Source organism: Caretta caretta, chromosome 1 (assembly GCF_965140235.1).
Source record: "Caretta caretta isolate rCarCar2 chromosome 1, rCarCar1.hap1, whole genome shotgun sequence".
Taxonomy (NCBI): Eukaryota; Metazoa; Chordata; order Testudines; family Cheloniidae; genus Caretta; species Caretta caretta.
This window is the reverse complement of record NC_134206.1, coordinates 248,384,390-248,408,745: the sequence shown is the minus strand read 5'-3', so window position 1 is coordinate 248,408,745 and position 24,356 is coordinate 248,384,390. Positions and strand designations below refer to the sequence as shown.

General features: G+C 42.7%; 1 protein-coding gene and 1 long non-coding RNA gene across 5 annotated transcripts in view; one reads left to right on the top strand and one right to left on the bottom strand.

Annotated features, from left to right (window-relative positions):
• CHRM2 (cholinergic receptor muscarinic 2) overlaps positions 1-2,184 on the bottom strand; it is a 242,997-nt gene extending 240,813 nt beyond the window's left edge. The window contains exons 1-2 of one of the 2 annotated variants that reach the window (XM_075122854.1): positions 1,973-2,184; positions 1,040-1,277 (exon numbers count right to left, since the gene is read on the bottom strand). The gene's annotated coding sequence lies outside the window, so the exon portion shown is untranslated. The remainder of the gene's footprint in view (positions 1-1,039; positions 1,278-1,972) is intronic. The other variant, XM_048830370.2, reaches the window with a different exon arrangement.
• The window catches only part of LOC125630466 (uncharacterized), a 43,761-nt gene that overhangs the window by 4,852 nt on the left and 14,553 nt on the right, over positions 1-24,356 (top strand). For all 3 annotated transcript variants that reach the window (XR_007354675.2, XR_012665960.1, XR_012665962.1), the window contains exons 2-5: positions 5,994-6,141; positions 14,354-14,467; positions 18,812-18,854; positions 20,206-20,291. This is a non-coding gene — a long non-coding RNA (uncharacterized LOC125630466). The remainder of the gene's footprint in view (positions 1-5,993; positions 6,142-14,353; positions 14,468-18,811; positions 18,855-20,205; positions 20,292-24,356) is intronic.

Below are 24,356 nucleotides of genomic sequence, written 5' to 3'. Positions count from 1 at the left end.
TGAAGACATTTTCGCAGACCTCCCCATGGCCGTTTTTACTGTATATCCTGTGGGAAGCGGGGGGTATCTTGCACAGGCCTCTCTGCGGGGGTAGTTCTTGCAAGAGCAGAACGAAGTGGTTTGATGAAACTCTGCTCCACAGGGCTTTGCAGCAATTCCCTGATTCCGCGCCTCAGTGAGCACTGAGAAGAAGATCAAATAAGACTTCCAAACCTTCCAAGCCTGACGGGAAACCGGCGTCTCCTCAGTTTTGCAGAGTAAACCGCTCAACTATTACCGTGAGTGCGCACAATTTCCCAACCAACAGCACGACCCGGCTCTAGGTGTAACGTAAGGGGTCACTTCAAGGACATACGAGAAATCCCCGTCTTCTGGGAAATGAAGTAACTAGAGGGGAACGCTGCACATTTCTCATCTTGCTTTCCCAGAGGTATTGATACCATTAGAGCATCCAAACCCAGATGAATCCAGGGAGCTCCACTCACGGTATCAGAGTTTCTCCTGGGAGAAAGGGGAACTACATTCTGCTGGCCTCATTCTCGCTAGGAGTCCCATTGCAGTCTACTAGAGGGCAGGATTTGCTCCTCACTGCTTTTGCGGTAAGAAGGAACCTGTCCTAAAGTCTGATCATCCTATCCATCCCGTTTTCAGGTAACCACTATGCTCTCTGTGCATGGGACTAAACTCATGAAGACAGGCTATCAGTGCACTGGTCAAATCACACGTTGAGCGGTCCTGCATGTAACTGATGCATGTCTAAGTGTTAGCGAAGTTTCCCTAGAAAGAGTCTGGGTGATAAAAGCGGCGCACCTTCACAGCACCGCTGGCAGCAACACCTATGTCTTAACCCCAGGGGCAAAGAGTTGGCACTTCCACTGCTACACTTCATTCATTCGTGTAAACACCCCACTCAGTCATTCCTGTTCCATGGAAGCGCAGGCTCGCCTCTAAGGAGCAGCGTCCCGAGACAGAGCTGGAACCAGCTCGCGTTCTGACTGGTGGCTCATCAGCCCCGGGGCGAGAGAGAGAGGGCACCCACCTGTGCTACCCAAGAGAGGGAGACTGGACCACTTGCTTCCCCGTCTGCGGCTCAGCTCCCTGTCCCTTGGGGCTGTTGGAATCAGATCGCCCCTCCGTGACAGGAAACGGTCATTCCAAATTGGGACAGCGTCTCAGGAGTACCCACGGATTGCTTCCTTTTTCTTTAGGAAAGCACCCAGCCAACCGCAAATGTCTCCTGGGCCATATGCTTCCTTGTAGCTTAAGCAGTCCCGTCACTGCGGAAGAAGGCGATTTTAGGCTACGGGTGTCCCATAATCATAATAGTGAATAAAAAAGCGTTAGCCTTTCTTTGGAGAAATAAAAGCCGGGACATGGACTCTTGGTCTAAATGCTTCTACCGCATGCTGTTCATTGTATGACTGTCAAGCTGGCTGCCAGGCAATGAAAGGAGAACCGTCAAACTAATCTAGCCGGAGCTAAACCATAACACCCTATGGCAGAGATGGTGAACAGAGGTCTCCGAGTAATACCTGTAGCACTGTATTCACAACCTTTCCAAAAACTATTGTAGCTTCTGACCTCCCCAGCCGCATTGCTGGAAGACTTCTGCAGGATCTTCCACCAAGGCACCGAGGATAGGCTACACACCGGGTTATTTCTGGAACGGGATATTCTAGGGCTACCGTGTTGATCTAAATAAGATTCGTGACATTAGTTTTCTGCTGTTTAGCTTTCTATGTGTCACTACACCCATTTAACTTCATCACCGTAGGGGAGCCTGCAGATGGCTGATGTAAAGGAGCTGGGTAGGGGTGCAGGCGTCTGGCAGAGTCCAGTGCAACAACAAAAATGGGAAACTATAAACAAGCAAGGTGCAAACAACTGAAAGTGAGAAAGAGACAGAGAAGAGGAAACAAAACAAAACAACAAAGTCAGCCTCCATGCAAAGAAATGATTAAAAGGCACTTACCAAACCGAAATTCAATGCTCTAGCTGAACTGACGTTCATACCTTTAACAGATAAGGGCATACAGTCAGCTGCCTAAGTCCAGATCAGTCTGTTCATATGACTAAAGTAAAGTTAGATCTGCCAGGAGAAGGCAATAAATCATTGTAATATGACAACTCAGGAGCTAGCTAGCCAGGGAACTACGAGCCGCATAGCTCCTTCCTCCCGTCTGAAAGCACTGGAACACAGACGCAAGGAGATAGATGCCTTGTCCCCCCTCCTCTCCCCCCCCCCCCCAGGCTAAAGGAATTAGCTACTGAATTGGTAATAGACAATCGCTATTTTTCTTCCTTCCCTGCGCGATGACAGTTGTTTCCTAGACCTTTGGAAGCTCAAAGCCCGAGATAATGGGAATGATTCAAACAGACCGTACAGATTAATTTGAAATTCGCAGAGATCTGGGACGAGAGTCAGGGATCAGGGTGATTTTTCAAAGCCAAACTGATCCACTCTCGTTCCAAAGGGAGTGGTGGCTCGCTGGACACATTACATCTACTGTATTATTAAGAGTATACACCGTGTCTGGGAGACCATCCCTACAGGCACAGTGACGACAAGAAGCTAACACGTCGGAAGCATTGCAAGACGAACGCGCAATGAGTTTGTCTGTCAATAAACCCTTCAAATTGCAGACGTCTCTTTGGGCGTCTAGGTATAGACGGCATTGCCTGATCTTGGCAAACACCACAGGTTCTTACGCGAATCCATAAGGTCTTATGCAGGTTCTATGCAGGTATGTGGACTGATCTCAAGACTATTTTAGAGAAATCTGCAAAATAATATGTATTTACTGAGCCACCAATGTAATATCATAAAATACACGGAACTTTGCATGGGTTTATGCACATGATTGAAACAGTGGCTGCTGAAAATGATTGGTCAAAACACCGCCGTCCGAAATATTTGTGAACCTTGCTTTAAAAGCAAAGAACAAGTAAGCACACTGAAGGTATATGGGCTGCATTTAGAGTGTGTATGATTTCAAAGTGCAGCCGGCCAGCTGGGGTTATAATGACCCAGGTCTTGCAGGTGCAACATACCAAGTGTACTGCAGAGGCCGATAGCTTTAATGCAGCTCTCCCTGAAGCAGGAAGTAAAAACAAGAAACCGAGTTACCTCCCGCATCATGTTTTCTTAGTTATTGCACGTAGAAGCACAAACCCACTAGACCTAAAACCCCAGCTGACAGAGTGCTTTTTAAATTGTGTCAAGCGAAGCGTCAAGTCAGAAAGAAGCTAAGTGAGGCTGAGGGCCAGACCAACGGAAGAAACTTGAGCGTCTCGGTGAAAGCCCGGGGGATGATCGCCACTTTCCTAACCGTTTTCAGCACCCTGGACAGTTCAGTCTCAGCTTAAGCCCTTGGAGAGGGACGGACTCCAGTCCTCCTGGCAATGGCAAGCCGGAGTCTGCCATTCCTACTGATGTTTAACGTTAGCTTGTTCTTTATCTTTTCATCTGGAAACTTGGACACGCAAACTTTCCCGCACATCAGCACTGGGAAACCTTCTAAAAGCTCACTTCCCAAAGCCCCTCTTCCCTTTACAGGGCAGAGGGGCGAAGTCTGCTTAGGAATGACACTCCCTGTGTAATGTAACCCTCCCTGCTCCGCAAATTAACGTCCTGGCCATTATTCCTTCCCCCCCCCCCCCGCTCCGCTTCTTAATGCTATATTCCCAAAAGACCCGAAGGAACTCAAAGCGCAGTCACATCTGATCACATCTGGGGCTGGAATGAGGGTGGTTGTCTTTTTGGCTATTCCCCCTTAACTCTTTGGAGCTCACAATATGATCTGTGCATTCCCCAGGCACTACTAATTCTCCTTTTGCTTATCAGCTGCAATGCTTCCCCCCGACCTAGCTGTGGCCTATCTGTGTATTCTTCATTATTTCCTCTAATACACAGCAAAACAAATATTACACATCTGTCACAGGGGTATTTATGTTGTTACATCAGTTATTTTTAGGGTTGCTTGCTTGCCTTTGAAGATGACTTCTGTCCGCTCGCGGGAGAGGACTCTCTTTAATTTAAATGGATACCTTCATCTGAAGAGTCTGCAAATGAGAGAGCCCTCTCATGCGTTGGTGAAGTTGTCCACCCCCTCCCGCGCAGAACTCAGTAACCCCGGGCTCGGTAATAGCAATTGCTCTCTTCAGACCAGGCTCTGAGGTAGCTAATTAGTAGCCATATTGCAAAGGCGTCAGTGGAATCTCCCTATAATGAGATTTCAGTCAATAAAATCCTGCCCTGCTATATTTGTAAGTACCCACTTTCCTCTGACTAGACACAGACGCGGTGTGTGCGTATAGAAACCCTAGGAAACAGAAAACCCTGTTTTTTTAATTCATTGGATAAGGAGGAAGATGGGTTCAAAATCCAGTAGGTCATAAGAGATGCCAACCACTCCACTGCCGTAAGTAGACAGAGCTCCACGGACTTCAGTGGAACACGGTCGATTTACACCAACGGAAGATTGCTCTCTGGTGGATGGATTTGCAGAGGTTCTGCTTCTGAAATGAGAGAGGGTCACACATCCGTGGAAATTGTTTTCTTCTGCCAGAAAACGTTTTGTAAACTGGCCTGAGAGTGACAGAAGAATAACGCGGTGTTCTCCATTAGGCATTAACTTGGTGATTTATTGGTACTTGATGCCAAAGGAAAATCATTCTCATAAGATCCTGCCCTAGAATAAAATTTCAGGGTTCTTTCCTGTCATGCTTCAGGTATTCAGTAAATAGAAATCTACCCTGCTGACCAGGCAACGTCAACCTTCTTCTTAGGAACTGGTGTACAGCTTGAGAGATATAGGAGGGGGGTAATTTTAAGACTGTGTGTGTGGTAGTGGTGAGAACAACAAAGGTGGTGAAAAGGACCGGAGAACATTAAAGGAATATGCACGTAGCATGTGCAATCACACAGCTCTGCTTTTTCAAGGCCCACTCCTTTCCATGCATGGATGCCTGCCCAAAACAGCTGTGTTCTGGGGACAATGTCACAGAGGTGCATGACCTCCATAGCTCCATTCCCCATCCATTCAGACCTCCACCTATCGATCCAAGTACAACAATAATTTTAATCACTCTGTGAGGATAAAGCTCCAATGTAGAATGAGGGTCTTTGTGAATTAATCCCATATTTTGGTTTTATTATTCATTCAGTTACATATTACAGCTTGCAAGATTTCTTAGATTTTGATCCTGCAATGTTCAGTGCATCCTCATCTCATGTGGGGCTTGCAAGATCCAGTATTTGGGCTCCAATTTGCCAAAGCATTTAAGCACATGCTTCACTTGAAACATATACTTATATATGTATATCAATCCAGACTCAGCAAAACATCTCAACATGGGTCAATGGGATTTAAGCATGCGTTTAGTTTGCTGAATGAGTCAGTGCACTTATTTAAATTTGGCACAACATTAATGCTACTGTTATTGAACATGCATATTATAGTAACACCCACAGACCCTAATAGGAATCAGGTGGTCATTATGCTAGATGCTGTGCAAATGCACAAGAAGACATGGTTCCTGCCCTGTTGTGCTCATAATCTAAAGATCATATTCTATCACCTTTGCTTATGATGATTAGCACCCTACTTGGGACCTGATCCTGTACCTACTGAAGTCAATGGGAGTCTTTTCACTGATATGAATGGGTTTTGGATCAGGCCCTTGGAGAATAGTCCCATTGGAATCAATTGGATCTCTAGCTAAATTGGGTGTTATTCATGAATAAAGGTGGCTCAATGCAAGACCTGACAGTCTAATCCATTTTCTATTAACAAACTCAGACTGTCACAGGCTCAGTAATTTAGGATTATATATCTGTCTTGTATCTCTTCTATTCACAACTCTTTGTGTTTTTTGTGAGGGCTAAGTTCTGACAGGTCAATCTTTTAGCTGGGATTCGCTATTTATTGAATCTGTCTACAAGTCTCACTTCCTTTTTCAGAGCCAATAAGTCATTTAAACCTTCTTGTTAGTTTCAGGTTAATGCCTTAGGAAACAGAGGAATCACCAGACTGGATCAAATCCATGGACCAGTGAGTGCAGAATTTTGTCTCCAGCAGTGATCAGCATCCAGATGCTTCAGAGGAAGATGCAAGTAACCTCATATTAGGCAGAGAGGAGGTAATCTGCCTCTATATTAAATTGCCTCCTAATCTCTAATAATCAGAGATTGTTTTACTTGTTTTCAATTCCAAAGCATGTAGTTTAATAGTTCTTTCAAAATTTATGCTAGTATTATCCATTATAACTCTAGATGTTCTTGCTATCCATATTGATATCCAATACTTTTGGTACCTTGCTAAGTTTTGGGCCAGAAGGTCATCCTGGACAATGAGTTTTACCGTTTAATTACATGTTGTCTGTAAACATATTTCCTTTAATCAGTGTTTTCAATTTGACCCCTTTTAATTTCATTGAGTGTCCCCCACCATGTTCTTGTGTTATAAAACTGGGAGTTTCTGTTCCCTCTGTCTGCCTTCTCTAGACTATTCATTATTTTCTATACTTTTATCATGTCCTCTTATTCATCTCCTTTCTATGATGAACAATCACAATCTTTTAAATCACTTTTCATTTGAGCGTTTTTCTAGGCCGTAATCAATCTTGTCTCCCTTCTCTAAAACCTCTCTAAGTCTGCAATATCCTGTCTGAGAAGGAGTGTTAGGACCCAGATGTGGCTATTCTAACCTAGTTGTCAGAGACAGAGTCCAAGTGTCAAAGGTCAGAGCCAAAATCAGAGTCCAGGAATCCAGACAAGAGTTAGAGCCAAAATCAGGAACTCTAAGGACCCAGGGACTAGCACCCAGTTCTGCAGAGCCTGGAATAGCTGATATCCTCTCAGTGCCACCAGGAGGCCATGCAGAGGCAGACCCAGGGAACATTATGGAGAGTAGGTGCTGCAGGAATTGCCCAGTCAAGAGACCCAGAGTGATGGTTCCCTGTGGCCCTCTGAGTGGCTATGCACTGTGTTTAACCTCAGCGCTTGCTCCAGGAAGTTGTCTGGGCACCCACACAGACTTTGGCCTGCTGCAATGCCAGACTTTGCTTGATCTCATGATCTCTGACTCCAGCCTGCCTCTGACCCTGATTCCTGCCTCTCTGTTCTGGACTGGTACAGCCTCTGCTATCCAGTCTTTGACCCCAGCCTGACCTCTGACACTGACGCTTGCTTATGGAATCTGGCACTTGTGATTCCTCCAACTCCTGCCTGGTGACTACTGTCCCTGGTGGTGGACCTCAACCCAGCTGAGACTGCTAGGCCAGACTGCCTACACCCTGGTCCCTTACAGGAATGAAGCCAGGGATCAGAGCCAGAATCAGGATCCAGAAACCAAGCCAGGAGTCAGAGCCATATTCAGAATCCAGGGATCAAGCAAGAGTCAACTCCAGTAGCCAGTCAGGAAGTCTCTCAGTCAATTTCCTTTGCCTCCTTCATGCTTAAATACTGTGGTTAGGCCAATTGATGGGGATGATCATCATCCCTAGCAAGATCCTTATGGGTGGTGCATCTGGGGGAGGGGGCAGAGAGTTCTGCCAGCCCCTCACTTCCAGTAGTGCTGGGTGAGCTGCCCAATAGAGGCCAGGTTGTGAGGGCTGCCTGGGAACCCAATACCCTTACATGGGATGGCTGGTGCTGCACACACTATTCCAGCTGAGGCTGCACCATTGATGTATATAATGGCATGATATTTTCTGTATTATTCTCAATACCGTTTGTTATTCAACCTAACATCTTGTTTGCTTTTTTAACCACAGCTGTACATTGAGCTCAGGTGCAGTAATGCCTAGGTCCCTTTCCTGAGTTGATACAGTTAATGTAGAACCCAGCAAGGTATATGAATAGCTGATTTTGCCCCCCTCCTCCAGTGTGTAACACTTGGCATTTATCAACATTGAACTTAATTTGCCATGGTGTTGCCCATTCTTCACCTTGCTTGGTTAAACTCATTCATCTTTCTGCACTCCCACAACTGCCTCCTACTCATCTCTCACACTAATAATCCTTCTGAGTGTCCTTGCTCTTCCTCACTGCCACTAGTCACCCCTCAGCATAACTAGTCCACAAACATACTTTCGTCTTTATTACTGCTAAATTCCAGCTCTTTTTTCCTTTACTTTAGTCCTACTCCAGCTCTATAGGTAGTTTCCCTATTTTCTTTGTGAACTCTTTTAAAATGTTCACTTTATTGTGCTTCTAACTGTAAAGTTTTTTTTTGGGAGCTTTGTGTGAAGGGCACTATATAAAAATACAGACACAGGGCCAGCTCCTCAGCTGGTGTAAATGTAATTCACATTAATGAAAATCAGTGTAGCTTCATGGCAGTGCATGTATATACAATATCCAAGAGAAAAGAAATATCAGCTATTGCCATATATTCCAGCACCCACTTCTTTACTCTAAAATCCCCCTGTCTTCAGTCTTGGAAATTGCACAGCCTTTGTTTATCTTCATGGAAGCTCATAACCCTCTTTTCGTTATTATTTTATTGTTATTATTATTATTATTATTATTACTATTATTACTATACAAAGGATTTTAAAGTTGTCCTAAGAAATCTGGTAGACTTACTGGTGTACCATCATTACTGAAAATCTAGCCACTATTTCTACAGCAAGGCTGAAATGTGTTTACAGAATGTGAGAGTAGTAAGCAAAACGTTGCTCCCCATCCCATCATGGCTTTATTTAATTAGCTTACTTTAAAATAATAAAATAGATAACCGTGATTGCTTATGCAAGTAGCCCCTTCAGGCACAGAATAAGTGCAACCTCTCTGGCACTATTCAGATATGCTTCCTATAAGTGTTACCTGAATTGTATAGGTCCCTGCAGCAATACATCAACTGGATTACTTTACAAGGAACTGAGAGACTTCCGTGAGGACATGTGATAATAGCTTAGTAGCTCAAAATTGTATTATATCTGGTTGAAACAGCCTCTCTAATATGCTTTGTTATTTATAAGGAGGAAAAAAGGAAGGTCCCAACTGAAGTTTTAAGTTGCTGCAATGACGATTGTGCTAATTATTAATAGCAATAAATCCTGAGTACCCAAAGTTCAGCCAAGAGGCCAAATGAGACCCAGGGGGTTCTATAAAGTGTCCTGCATGCACTGTCTTCTTTAATGTGGCCTGTGGCCTGTGGTGACTACAGATCAAAGCATGTAATCCTGCATAAAAATTGAAGATTGAATGTTGGGGTCTGTAGTCTGGACAAGTCACACCTCTACATTAAAGATGAAAATAAGTGAAAACTTCCCCTTTCTATATGGCCTTTAGCCTCTTGACAAGTCACCGCTGTGATCCATGGGTGCGCCAACTTTCTGTCTTTTCATTAAACCATAATTTCTACTATTAATCTTTCTAATCTTGCCACATACATTTTATATACCATTATTAATGCTGATAAGAACAATTCATTCTTTCATCCATCCCAGAGAGAGATGAGGATGATGAAATGGAACATGGTATAATCCCATCAGGAAGGGTCTGTGATGAAATCACACCTGCTCCCTAAAAATCAGTACCGTGCCAATGCAGAAGTACATTCCTGCACCAATACCAGACGGAGGTTGAAATGCATATACAGTAGTTATGTTTGTTGGGAATATTATGATGTCTGTGCGTTTCCACACCATTTTGAAAAAGTCACTCTGTGGTGTAAACTTAATTGATTATGAAACCTGCTAACATTCTGCTCATGATTTGCATCTTCAGGAAACAACCTGAATTAACTTCATGAACTGCATAGCTCCCGTGTATTATTCCAGTTGATTGTATCTATTTAATTTTGCATGACTTCCTTTGAAAGATTATGGTGAACATTAACTCAGAATTTTTTCACAGTGACTGATCCAAGGAAAAGAGCTACTTTTCTGAACCACTGGGGGATATTTTATACACATACTTTGTTCCATATTAAAAGGCAGATACAAGAAATGTATACATTAATTGAATTTATAAGATACAGTAGTATTCCAGGTTTCAGAGGAACAGCCGTGTTAGTCTGTATTCGCAAAAAGAAAAGGAGTACTTGTGGCACCTTAGAGACTAACCAATTTATTTGAGCATGAGCTTTCGTGAGCTACAGCTCACTTCATCAGATGCATACCGTGGAAACTGCAGCAGACTTTATATACACACAGAGAATATGAAACAATACCTCCTCCCACCCCACTGTCCTGCTGGTAATGAAATCTGTCTCTAGTGCTGTAGGCACCAACTCAGGAAAGGACTTGGCAATAGCTAAATTTTAAGCATGTGTTTACATGCTTAAAGGTAAGCCTGTGCCTAAATGCCTTCTTGAATAGGGAAACTTTCCCAAATTGGGTCTTAGTATTTTTAGTACAGGCCAGGGAGTCAGGATTCCTGGATTTTCTTCCTAGGTCTCATTTAGGTGAGTCATTTTAAGCCCAAATTTTCATAAAAGAGCCTGCTACTTTTGGGTGCCATAGTTTTTGTGTTCTCAACTTAAGCCCCCCAGTGACTGCCTGGTTTTTAGAGGTTCAGAACACTGACCAATCCAGCTGAAGTCAATGTGAGCTCTGCACCCTCAGCATAAGTGAAAATCAGGACCTAGGTATCCTGGGTTAGTTGCTCAAAAAGCAAGGCTCTTAGGGTTCCATTCTATACGTCCCATTCCATGCATCCGATGAAGTGAGCAGTAGCCCACGAAAGCTCATGCTCAGATAAATGTGTTAGTCTCTAAGGTGCCACAAGTACTCCTGTTCTTTTCTCGAGGCACTTAAGAAAATGTAGGGCATAACCTCTCTATGGCTTGGTTTTCCCATCTGCAAAATGGCTGCAATACTTACCCAACACAGATCAGAGTTGTGTAGCTTTGTTAATTAATGTTTGATAAGCAATTTAAGATACACGGAGGAAAACTGCTACTGCATATTAGTTCAAATAGCAGCAGCAGCAAACATGCACACAGCTGTTTAATTTCAGGCACTGTTTTTTCACCTCTGCAACTTGTCAGGTATAAGTATTTGCTTAAAGTTTAAGTTAAACATATGTCTAAGTACTTTGCTGAACAGGGATGGACACTTGCAGGTACACACGTGATTAGGTGTTTTGTTGAATCAGGGCCTATGTCATGGAACTGTATTGTAGCAATTAATGGGAGCATGGATCATGTATACAGAAATACCAGCAGTTTCCTTTGTTCTTATGGCATCAGGAGCTATTTATTGGAATTTTTCCATACTCCTTTTTTGTGTATATTTTTATGCAAAGCCTTCACTCTAATAAGATGTTCCTGAACTTTAGCATATTCACAAACTTTATATTGTTTTCAAATCTTCATTGTTGACAGACACTTCATCTTCTAATCTGGATTGAGTGAGTCTAGGAACTGAAAAGCCCCCGAGCAATAAGAAATAGCCCCAGGAGACAATCCAATTACCCGTTCCATCTTATTATGCAAGCTGTTGTTTTAGTTGAATAAATAAAAAAATCAGCAATGCAAAGGCCAAAACCTGTTTGCTTTCGACAACACATTTAATAAAGGGAGCAGGGTATCACATTAAAGTGGAAAGAAAGGGGTGAAGAGAGGAACCATTCTTCAGATCATACTGAACTGTTCTTTGAGACTTTGAAGGAAATGCACTTAACCTTATACCCTTTATTGTAGCCTATTCTGTAAGGAAAGATGAACCACTGGATAAAAGAGGGGCTTATCTCCAAAGATTACAAACCTTTGCTTTTGCCAGATATGCAGGTGAATTGGGAAGAGGTTTTAGGGTCTGAGCTTGTACACAGGAAGTCAATGGCAACATCCCCCTCCCCACTGACTTCAGAAGGTGCAAGATCAGTGTCTTGAAGAATAATGTTGTTTTCCCAAGGGTTGAAGAATTCAAGCTAACCCCCAACCAAACCATACTCTGGAAAAGTGCTGTTCTTAAGTAGTTTTGATTACAGATGTGGTCTCAAAGTTGCCATTGTTTCTAATCTGCCTCCAGCTGTTAGTGGCCCAAAGTAATTATGATCTGATGACTGTTTGGTAGCCCATGTGAAAGAAGATAGTGGCTTCAGTCCAGTTCTGAGAGAACATGTTTCCACATGACAAAGCAAAGTTGCCACTAATTGGCTGTGACATCATAATGAACAGGGAGTCTTCGGACCCGAGCTTTGTGGCACCTCAAAGCACCTCTCACCAGCACTGATTTACAAGTGGGCTACTTAAATGACAGATCATACTTTGGAAAAAAAGCCCACATCCTCTAGAAATTCTTTTTCAGTGACCTGTACTACTCAGATCCTTGAATAGATCTCGCTCCATAGTACTCGCATCAAGAAAAGGCATCCCAACGCCTTCCTTTCAAACAGTAACTACAATGTCATTTCAATTCTATTAGAAGTGTGGTAAGAGGAATCCCCAGCTTGCTGCACACTCCACCAAGAAGATGTTCAAGCTGCTGCAGGAAGTATTGTTGGTGATCCTCTAACTGTTACCTTTTCCACTTAGGCTACAGTGAACCAGTGACACAGCATATCATTAGGGACCATTCTGAATAGACAGATGTAAACCCAATTTACTGGGCCGCAATCTAACAACCTGTGAAGTTAATGAAAGACTCCCATTACCTTGGCTACTTGTAATCATTAAAATGTAACCACACTTTTTGCAAGAGTAGGGAAGTTAGTCAGTGCCCTGGCCAAATTCCTGTTTGAGTAATAACGTGTCGTCTTTAAATTCCCTCTTAAATTTCAGCTGGCCACAGTGTTCTTCACTTCTGGCCATAAACTACTGCACACTATTCTGTGTACCTATATTATACCACAAGTTTCACATCAGTGGTGTCTATATCTCAGTAACAGGTGACGACAGCTCTATACAATAACTTGTGTGTGTATTTACATGTATGGTTGTAGAACTGGTAAAGCAGTGGCAACAATTACCCACTAATATGTGTTTGAATTTTTCAACAAGTTTGCTTTGGCTGTGTTTGTACACATTTTGTGTTATTGAAAAATGAACTATTTTGTTGAATATTTCTGCAAATAAACTTGTTTTCTCAAATGTTCATGAAAAGCAAATATTCCCCCCAAATGAATTTTTAATTCAAAACTGAAAGTATTTGCACCAGAAACTTCATTCTAAGAGTTATGCTCATGCAGTCAGGAAACAGAATCAATACCTAGCAACCTATGTATCCAATCAAAGTAGCATCCAAGGGTGAAATGGGATAATAACTTCTTCCGTCCTTCTCCTCAAATGTGCCTCACGAGGCTTATGCAGTTGATTTACTTTCAGTTTCTGATAAAAATAATAGGTGGGACCAAATTATGCCTCTCAATTATGTTTGATCAATAGGAAATTAAATGAACTACTTACTATTGTGGAATGATGGGAACCATAATGTGGTACCCTAATGATGCATAAGATAAGGGAGAAATATTTAAACGTACTAAGAAGGGAAGAAAAATTCTTTGGCATAAAGAAAAGAAAAGAGTCAGTTAACGAGCTTTCCCCCCATGCCCAAATTATAAATCCTGTGATGGTTAAAATATTTTCCTCCAGGAATCTGTCTAATTATGGCTTTCTCAGATTTTAGCTGACTTGAAAATTTCTTACAAAGCATTTTAACCATTAAAAAAATATGATTTATTTCAAATGTAAAAGCTCATTTAATAATCCCAAGACTCTTCAGACCTCACAGCCATGCTGATCAATGAACACCTCAGGTGCACGGAAGCTGAGCTGTGAATTAATCAGTGCTATCACACAGCCCATGGTGCCTTATTACTCAGACAATCATTAACATGTTGAAGCAGCCTTTGCTGGTGGGAAATGACATACAGCAGTGCAGGATTAACTGGCATAAGCACTTGGGCAGTTCATGCCCAAGCCCTGAGTAGAAGGAAACACTTTGCATGATGCTCAAGCATTTTGAGCTAACATTGTTAAACCTTTCAGTGAGGTACATCCCAAACTATGCTAAACAAGGTAGGAATCTTTATGAACCCTAAATTAGTTGTGTTTGTACAGTGCCTAGCACAATGGGGTCCTGGTCCATGACTGGGGCTCCTCAGCACTGGAATAATACAAATAATAAATGATTTGTTAAATCATTTAATAGAAAAATCTAAATTTGTGAGCCTAATCTAATCATATATATTTTTGCTGTGACTAATTCTTCTAGTTTTAGTGAGCACTAAATGGAGTGGGACAGTGGCTGGATTCTGTGTTTCCCTTCTCCTGATATCAACTTGCTAGAGTTTAAAATAGAAAAATTAAAACTGGATTATGATCCCTTTCTTTCAATTATAATACTTTTGTCATTTAAAAACAGTTAAAAGGTCTGTTGTTGTTATCTTTTCCCTGGACAGACATTTCTGCAGGTAAATAGCACTGCAAATCATTTGGGGACATGCAGTTCAGTGACAGCCCACGGAACAACGTGTAAAGAGAATGAAGAGGCACACTTATATGACCTCACAATGGTAAGGCAAAAAACCTACATGTAACATTGCTTGGAAATTAGAACTGGCTGGACAACAACAGTTCTGTTTCACAGCTTTCTAGGTTTCAGAAATTGTTTTCATTCTGCACTGGAATGAAAACAAAAATTTTGAACATTTTCACAAAATGGAATTGCATCAAAACATCCATTTCAGATCAGAAAGGTCAGGTTTTTGATTTAGGTCTCTCTAGCACTCTCTGGTCAGAAGCATCCATACAGCTCTGGACCTCAGAAACCTTCCCATCACAAAATTCTTCAGAATCAATACAACTCCATGACATGTTTTGGTTTTGACAAAACAGTATATCTCATTGAAAATATGTTTTGTCAGAAACGTTCTGTCCAATTTTATTGTAAATACAACACTCATCATTAGGAATCAGGAGGGGAGGTGCGCTAAGAAGAAGATGGGGGAGAAACAGAAGAGTTGGAGTTGTGTGTGTGTGGGGGGGGCGGTGGACTCTAAAGCGTCCTGATGAAGAATGTTCAAGCGATCTTCTCAGATATCTTTTCTGTCCCATGAATGAAAGAAGACAGAAGGCAGAAGATATTGGAAGAGGCCTGCTGGCTAGATAAGTGGTGTAGGGTTTTTGTTTTGTGGAACATTGGTCCATCTTTTGTGGAGAGGGGGACTTTATAGTTTGCTTGGCCTCCACCCCAATACAAGTACTTACAAGGGAAACCATCCTTCTTGGAGACAGGCTGGCTAGACTAGTCAGGGGAGCATTAAACTAATATCAAATGTGGAAGGTAAAGGGAGGGAAGATACAAGCACTCAGATAGCACAAAATTGAGATGTTGAGAACAAAATTAATCAAGGAACCAAAGAACAGGATAAGAAAAAAATATTGAATTGCCTATAGACCAGAGGTGGGCAAACTATAGCCCACAGGCCTCATCCAGCCTGCGGGACTGTCCTGCCTGGCCCCTGAGTTCCTGGCCAGGGAGGCTAGCCCCTGGCCCCTCCCCCGCTGTCTCCCCTCCCCTCCCCTGCAGCCTCAGCGCGATGCACCGCCAGTGCTCTGGCCCGCCGGTCTTGCCGGGCAGCGTGGTGGTGGCATGGCTGGCTCTGGCCAGGTGGTGGGGCTTTGCTGCTTTGAACAGCATGGTAAAGGGGGGAGGGGGGTTGGATAAGGGGCAAGGGGTCCCAGGGGGCAGTCAGGGGACAGGGAGCAGGGGGTGGTTGGATGGGACGGAGGTTACGGGGGGGGGCAGCCAGGGGACAGGAACAGGGGGTGGTTGGATAGGCATGGGAGTCCTGGGAGAGCCTCTCTGGGGGCGGGGGTGTGGATAGGGGTCAAGACAGTCAGGGGACAGAGAGCATGGAGGGGTTGGATGGGGGTGGGGTCCTGGGGGGTGGTTAGGGGCCGGGGTCCCGGGAGGGTGTGGTCAGGGGACTAGGAGCGTTGGATGGGTCAGGGGTTCTGAGGGGGGTGGGAAGTGGGAGGGGGCGGATGGGGGCAGGGGCTAGGTTCTTTGGGGAGGCACAGCCTTCCCTACCCAGCCCTCCGTACAGTTTCGCAACGCCAATGTGGCAAGTTTGCCCACCCCTCCTATAGACCAATGGTAGAAGCCTAGATAACAAACAAGAAGAATTGGAATTGCTCATTTATAAGCACATATTAAATTTAGCTGGTATTACTGAAACCTGGTGACATGATTCACACTATTAAAATGTTAAATTCAATGGTTATAACCTATTTAGGAAGGGCTGAGTGGGCAAGAGGGGCGTGGGTGAGGCACTCTATGTCAAAAATGGTATTGGTCCATTACTAGATGTAAATGATAGAATTGCCAATAATAATGCAGAAAAAGCAGAAGTTGAATAAATATTTCTGTTCTCTATTTGGGAAAAAACAGATTATATAGTCTCATCATATGGTAATGATAACATACTTTCCATTCCACTAGTACCTCTATAGGATGTTAACCAGCAACAACTTGCACCCAAGAGTTCTAAAAGAGCTGGCTCAGGATCTTGGAGGAATGTTAATGCTGATTTTCAATATGTCTTGGAACAATTGTGAAGGTCCCCAAAACTGGAAGAAAGTAACTGTTTTGGCAATGTTCATAAAGGGTAAATGGAATTACCTGGGTAAATACAGGCCTGTCAGCCTGACACCAATCTTGGGCAAGATAATGGAGCAGCTGATAAGAGCCTTGATTAATAAAGAATTAAAGGAGAGTAGTATAAGTAATGCAAATCAACATGGTTTTATGGAAAACAGATCCTGTCAAATTAACTTGATATCATTATTGATGAGATTACATGCTGGGTTGATAAAGGTAATAGTATTGACATACTATACTTAGATTTCTGTAAGGCATTTGATTTAGTACCACACACAATTTTGATTAAAAAACTAGAGTGATATAAATTTAACATGGCACATATTAAAAATTGGCTAAGTGATAGTTATAAAAATGCAATTGTAAATGGGAAATCATCATTGAGTGGGTGTCTTACAGTGGGTCCCACAGGGTTTGGTTCTTACACTATTTAACATTTTACACTATTTAACTTTTTTTAATGAGATGAAAGAAAGAAATAAAATAATCACTCATAAAGTTTGCAGATGACACAAAAATTGGGAGAGTGGTAAGTAATGAAGAGGATAGGTCATTGATTCAGAATGCCCTGGATTGCTTGGTAAACTGGGTACAAGCAAACAATATGTGTTTTAATACGGTTAAATGTAAATGTATACATCTAGGAACAAAGAATGTAGGCCATACTTACAGGATGGGGGACTCTATTCTGAGAAGCAGTAACTGTGAAAAAGATCTGGGGACTGTGGTGGATAATCAGCTGAATTTGATCTCCTAGTATGAGATCATACCAAAAAGAGCTAATGTGATCCTGGGATGCATAAACAGGGGAATCTCAAATAGGAGTAGAGAGGTTATTTACCTCTTTATTTGACACTGGTGTGACCACTGCTGGAATACTGTGTGCAGTTCCAGTGTCCACAGTTCAAGAAGGATGTTGATAAATTGGAAAGGGTTCCGAGAAGAGCCACTAGAATGATTACAGAATTAGAAAACACACTTTATGGAGATAGACTCAAAGAGCTCAATCTATTTTAGTAACAAAAAAGGTTAAGGGGTGACTTGATTACAGTCTTTAGGTATCTATATGGGGAACAAATATTTAATAATGGGCTCTTTAATATAGCAGAGAAAGGTATAACAAACACGATCCAATGGCTGAAAATTGAAGCTAGAAAAATCAGACTGGAAATAAGGTGTACGTTTTTAATGGCAAGAGTAATTAAAACCTTGGAACAATTTACCAAGGATCATGTTAGATTCTCCATCACCGACAATTTTTAAAACAAGACTGGATGTTTTTTCTAAAAGATCTGCCCTAGGAATTATTTTGGGGAAATTCTATGGCCTGTGTTATACAGGAGATCAGACTAGATCACAATGGTCTCTTCTGGCCTCAGAATCTATGACAAACAATCATTTGCTTTTTACAGCCGTAGATACCCTCAAAACACTTTAAGAATGTAAGTGTCATTTTCCCATTTGACTGGTTTGGAAACTGAGGCAAAGAGCTGACTTGCCCAAGTTCATAGAGTCTGTAAAATAGCGGAACTGGGAAGAGAATCCAGCTGTCTTAGCTATCAGGCCAGTGCCTGGTCCTCCAGACCACAGCCTCTATGGAAGATTAATAATTTCCTCTACTAAACCATTCCAATACTACTAGCAGTTACATGGTTCCCTTATTGGAACCTTATTCCCTTCATAGAGAATTCAGTCATTACTGTAGAATGAGAACTCATTGTCTTTGCTTAATTGTTACCAGGATTATTCAATTCATTCCAAGGGAAAAAAACAAAGAATTGTTGCTATTTTTATAGCATTGATTACTAGAAGAAAGAAAATGTTCATTAACTTAAACTAAATGTTTAATATTGGTCTGCTTGGCATCTTTAATTTCAGAGCCGTCAGCAATTATTGGCATCTATTGAGCTTCCTCAATTCATGGTCACAGAGAGAGAAATAGCTAAAACACTGCACTATTCTATATCCCCCATTTCTACTACTTGGAATAAGGAGCTTGTGGGATACGGTCTTTGATCTATCTTTGTCTGTGGTTTGAAAAATGGTTAGGCTTTTAGTCAAACAATTACTCCCTTTCTTCCTTTTCTAAAGAATTATACTTTGGCATTTTTCTTTTATAAATAATATCTACTCAGTGTTTTGTGTGCGTACCTATTACCATAGTATTTGAACACTTCCCAGGTTAATTAGATTGGTATGAGGAGGTCACTAACGAAATTCTTGGATTCTACCATTTTTCTTTCTCTGGTTCTAGGAAGTTCTGTGCCGGTTTTGACCTTGGATTCATGTACCCACAGGTAAATGATTTAAATCAGCATTTTTCATTTTTAAAGCACTGTGCAAATATTAACTAATTAATCCTCCTTGCAAGTTAAGTGCTAGCAAATTAGTATTATTATCCCCATTTTACAGATGGGGGAACATAGACAAAGAGGAGATAAGGGATCCTTGATCCTCATTCTAGTTCATTAGACCACACTTCCTCTTGATAATGATACCTGCACTAGTAACCAATTCAATAGACAAACTTCTATCTTAACTAACCACTTTAATGTTATCCTCAGGTTTCCAGTACAGTTTTGTTTAATCTTTAGTTACAGGCCACCTGTACTAGGCAACCAGCACATCCTAGGAAGCAGCTCTGAGACAATCCAAAATAAAAACATGCAATATCTGCTTAACCAAGCAAGGGCACTGTTCTCAGAATTCCCGGCCAGGGAAGGTGGCAGTGCTGGGAACGACTTCACAGCACAGATCAATGGGTGTATGCAATGATACAGCCCTCTCCTAAGATACACTGTGTGTGTGTAATGGGGGAAGTTTTAGATCTCATCCCCAATAGAGAGAACCAGCCTGTGAATATGTTCAAACTACCCTGAGTGTACTTCCTACTGTAAGATTACTGTTTACCTCCTTGAGTTTCATCCACTTTAGTATTTGGTATCATTGCAATCGTTGCCTCACAACACAGGGAAAGACAGCAAGAAACAATCACCCGTTGTGTTGATTAGGATCAGCTCAGTTCTGAGATACCAGCAGCAGCAGAGCTATTGCTATGTTCTCAGCTAGGTCTATTTATACGCTGTGACGTGGAGCACCTTTTACTAACTAAGATGTTCTTCCACTCACCGATCCTGGAAATTCTGCATTTCAGATATATTCTAAAATAAAAAACTACAACAGTAACATTGATTGCCCAAGTCACCTGGTGTAATTTCAAAAGTAGAGCACATCTATCATCCTGGGGGATGTGGATGGGAACAACCTATGAACCCCAAAGATTGACGTATTTGTTCTTGCAGCCTAGGGTTACACACTGACTAACTAAGTGAGTAAATTATATTGAGCCAAAGCAGATAGTTGTTACAAAAATAGAATTAGCATGTTATTGTGCCATGGTATCTTCCAGCCTTATTTAAACTTTCAGGGTTACAGACAGGAAACAGAACCAGAATCTTGCAGAGCATGTTCCTACCAAACACATACTACTACTAACTGTTGTTGTTGATTAGTATTGCAGTAATGCCTAGGAGTGACAATTAGGGATCAGGCCCTCACTGTGCTAGGTGCTGTCCAACACAGAATAATAAGACCATCCTTGTTTGAAGCAGTTTAAAATCTAATTTAATTCAGACTAATTTATTTCAGTTCAAGAGGCTGCACCGTTGCTTACTGGAGGAAAGGCTCACCTTACAGTGGAGAAAGTGAAGGTTCTTCCATGACAGCCACAATGTGTGAGTCACTAATATTTATCCTGCAATAATAACTCCTTTATTTTGATTTTTAAGACAAGGAAAATAATATAAAACCCTTAAAGAGATGAGTACATCCCTAATTTGAGCAAGTACAGGATTTTACCACCTTAACCCTCAACTTTTCCTGCCCTGTTCCCTTCTCTCTGCTGGTTACCAGAAAGCCTGACATCTAGACTGCAAGTTCCTGAGATCTCTGTCTTCTGTGCAGAATCTAGTATATTCTGGAGCTCTATATTGATAAATAATTGGGTACTGTACAACCTGACAGGCCTTTGGGGTTGAGAAGGCAGATAGTACAGGGGTGATATGAGGTAAGGGTGGGAGGGCACATCTCTTAAATGACAGCATGCTGTTCCTCTTGAGATGAAGCTTGGGATGTTACAAAGGGAGATATTGGGCGAGAAACAACTGCTTTTTGTGGGTCCTTGTTTTCTCCACTTGCAAGGCTGTCTTTAACAAGGGTGGAGAAGATGGTCCTGAGATGAAGAGGGGACACTGAATGCCCTTAGCAGACGGGGACTGTACTCCTTAAATTGTGCAGAGCAGCTCTTTGACTCTTTGTGGGGGATTGGCCTCAGTATCTCAAGGCAGAGGATTTTCAGTAACTCAAATTGCAAGGGTTGCTGCTCTTCATGGGATGGGAGTGGAGGATCCTTTTGCAGGACTGCCTTCTAGAACTGGGTAGGACTGCTCAGCATCATTCTCCCTCCAGCAACAACAACAACAAAGTTTGTCCAGTGAGGCATGCCATGGCATGTGTATTTTGTTCTAAATGGATATGGAATTGAAACTGGTTGACTAATATAGCATATAATCTTTTTAAAAATTCATTATTTCAGAGTTGCAGGTCTGAAGAGTAACAGGATATCAGTGACAATGGCAAGTGGGAAATGGTCCAATTATTAAGTTAGCCTTTCAAGCTGGCTCATTGCCAAAGTGAAATAGTTTTATGAAAAATACAGGGCTTATAGTGCTGATTTGAGCATATCCCCAAATAGAAACAAGCATCATATGTTTTTGTTCTCCAGGGAGTAGTTTGCATTTTAAAAAATTAAATATGACTAAAACTCTATGGAAATTAAAAAGATGATTGTTTACAGTTCAAACCAAATGATAAAAAAACCCAGGCCCATTTGTGGGACAATACACAGTACAAGAAATTGATGCATCGTTGAGTCTTTAGGGAGTACATTGTATCACTTTTGGAGGTATATAGACTTGAGGTGAATCCATTTTGAACTGGAGCTGGTTGGAAATGGTAACTATGTTCTATGACCAAGTTATATTTTTTTAAAAAAATGTTTTTTTAATTAAAAATCAGTGCTTTTTTCATTTTTTTGATTGTTTTTTATTTTTGAAAACCAATTTTTGTTGGTTTTTAGTTTTTCATTAAACTTTTCATCAAAAAAAGAGTTTCATTAGTTTTTCCTCATAAAAAAAAGTTAAATGAAAAATTTGGGCCAATTTTATTCAGAATTTTGTTGCAGTCAGTAGGGAGTTCACCATACCACCCAGTGCTGGGGACAAACATGACAGATTTTCACTTGCCCATTTCATTTTGCATCTCTTGCTTGAGGGAGATTCTCCTTCAGGGACCAGATACTCTCCCTAAAAGGAATGCCCACTGGGAAGCTCTTTCTTTTCTGGATTAATTTGCCTCATGCCATGCCCACATCTGTCAAAATCTCATTTCTTCATTCTACAGATCTCAGTAGTAGCTTTGGTGGGAGACTGGCCTTGGAGCCTATTGACATCAACAGCGTTTCCACCTCCACTGTGGTCTCCATTATTGAGCTTAATACCAATCTCAATGATGTACATGTAGAGCTGAGTGAAATTTTTCAGACCATGAGTTTGTTCCCCTAAAAAATGCCATTTCAGTCAACCCCAAACTATTTGCAAACTCAACACAAATTTTACCATATAGTTTTGGCCACAAAACAAAATCAGGCTAGAGTCATAAGGCAAGTTAGGTGCCATTCACAAAATTGAAGAGGAGGTAGTGCCCCTTCTCCCAATAACTAATAACCCTGTGATTATAGAACTTGCTTCGGCTGTGGGATCAAGTCCCTCCTCTCCCTGACGTGCAGCAGTATTTGAAGCCGGGGCTCCCGTATCCCAGGATTTTGCCCTAGCCCCTGGCTTGTAAGGAGTTCTGGGGTGGATCTTGCTCAGTCTCTCCTGTTGAAGCTGTTCCACTTTGTATGAATAAATAAATAGTCCTTGGAGCAGGGACTGAAATCTAGCTGTGTCCCCTAACCACCAGGCTGTAGAGTCATTCTCACATACTCTCTCAGTCCGAATGAATATTTAAATACAGTATTATTACAACCCCTTGGTTGCCAGCGAAAAGTTGCTATGAGCCAGCAGTTGCTAGTAACCGCAAGCAGGAGTGCAGGAACCTCGGTAGAAGTGGGGGGACCATGAGGTCCCATCCTCACTTCTCCTCTTCCCCTGAGGTCCTGCCCCCTGGCCAGGCTGGAAGCCAGAGCCAGGCCATGGTCAGAGCCGCCCAGGCTGTTGTGGGGACCCCTGGATCCTTCTCCTGCCCTGGGCGGCACACCCCAGGGGTTGGGAACATGTGCCAGGGGCTGCTTTCAGGACTCCCGGCCCCCAACCCAGGGCAGGTGGTTTCCAGCCTAGTCAGGGGGTGAGGCCTTTGGGAAAAGAGCAGGACCATGGATGGGGTCCCATGGAGAGTGGGGGCTAAGCCCCACTTTGCCCCCTCCCCCGGGAAGAGCCTAACGCCGCCAGTAGGGGAGATGATCACCTTCCCAGTTGTGAAGCACAGCCTCTGCCTGCATCACTCCACGCCTGTTCAAGGCTTTCAGTTTGTGTGTGTGTGGGGGGAACATGGCCCCCTGCCTTCCAAACCCTGCCCATGTTACAAGGTGGGCAGGTATAGCCCCAGTTCCAGCGCCCATGAGTAGAAGTGAGGTTTGCAAGGCTGCAGCCGGGGAAGGAAGTGCTGGGATGTGCCTTTCCCAATTGTAGCCCCACACAAACCTGCCTGTGGGAAGGGATGCAACCCTCATGCTGAGGCTTTCTACAGGGATCAGGGGCACTGGGGGCCTGTGGAGCTGCACCGTACCTCTCCCTGCATACTCTGGGGGCTGGGGCTCAGCGCCTTCTCTGGGTGCAGCCCCCCCACCAGGGCACAGACTGCAGAGTATAGGGAGAGGTACCCTGCAGCTCCCACATCGGGGCTGCAGCCCCCCTCTACTGCCCTGCCCATAGCCTCCCCTCCCAGCCCCTTATCTCCTGTGTGGACCCAGTGTGCAGGCAGGTTTATGGGACTGCTGCCCCAGACGGAAGCACTGGGATGGGCTGAGCACTGGCTGCCGACTGGTTTGTGGGGCTGCAGCCAGGGAAGACACATCCCAGCACTTCCTTCCCTGTCTGTAACCTTGCAGGGGCCTTTCTTCCAAAAAATGTTGCTAATAAGCATCATGCCAATGTCTGAATCCCATTCACATTAAAGTCAATGGGACAGGATGGGTGCCCAGCAAAATATTGCTATTAACTGGTAGATGTCAATATTCCGGTTGCTATTAAGTGGAATGTACTGTATTTATACAAAGTGGTACAACTTGAACAGGAGGGACTGAAAGCTTCACCTCAGAATATCCTATAGCTCAGTGGTTAGAGCACACATGTGGGATATGCCAGAGCTGGGTTCAAATCCTTTCCCCAAATCAGTCGGCAGGGGGGGGTCTTTGAATCTGGGTCTTCCACATCCCAAGTGAGTGCTCTAACCACTAGGCTCAGAGGGAGGTGCCGACCTTCTCCCCCTCCTTGTTTCTGTGAATGTGTGAAAATGAAATATTTCATTTCAGACAACTTAAAACGTTTTTTATTTGTTAAGGCTTTTTGTTTTGCCAAGAAAACTTTTTTTTTTGTTTTAAAGCAATCTGAAACCAATTTTGATTTTTATTTGTCGCTTCAGCCAGTGAACTGAAAAATTATTTATTCCCACAATTCCATGTACATTAGAGATGTTCTGAAAGTGGAAAAAAATGTCAAAAATCTCAAAATGTCACAGTT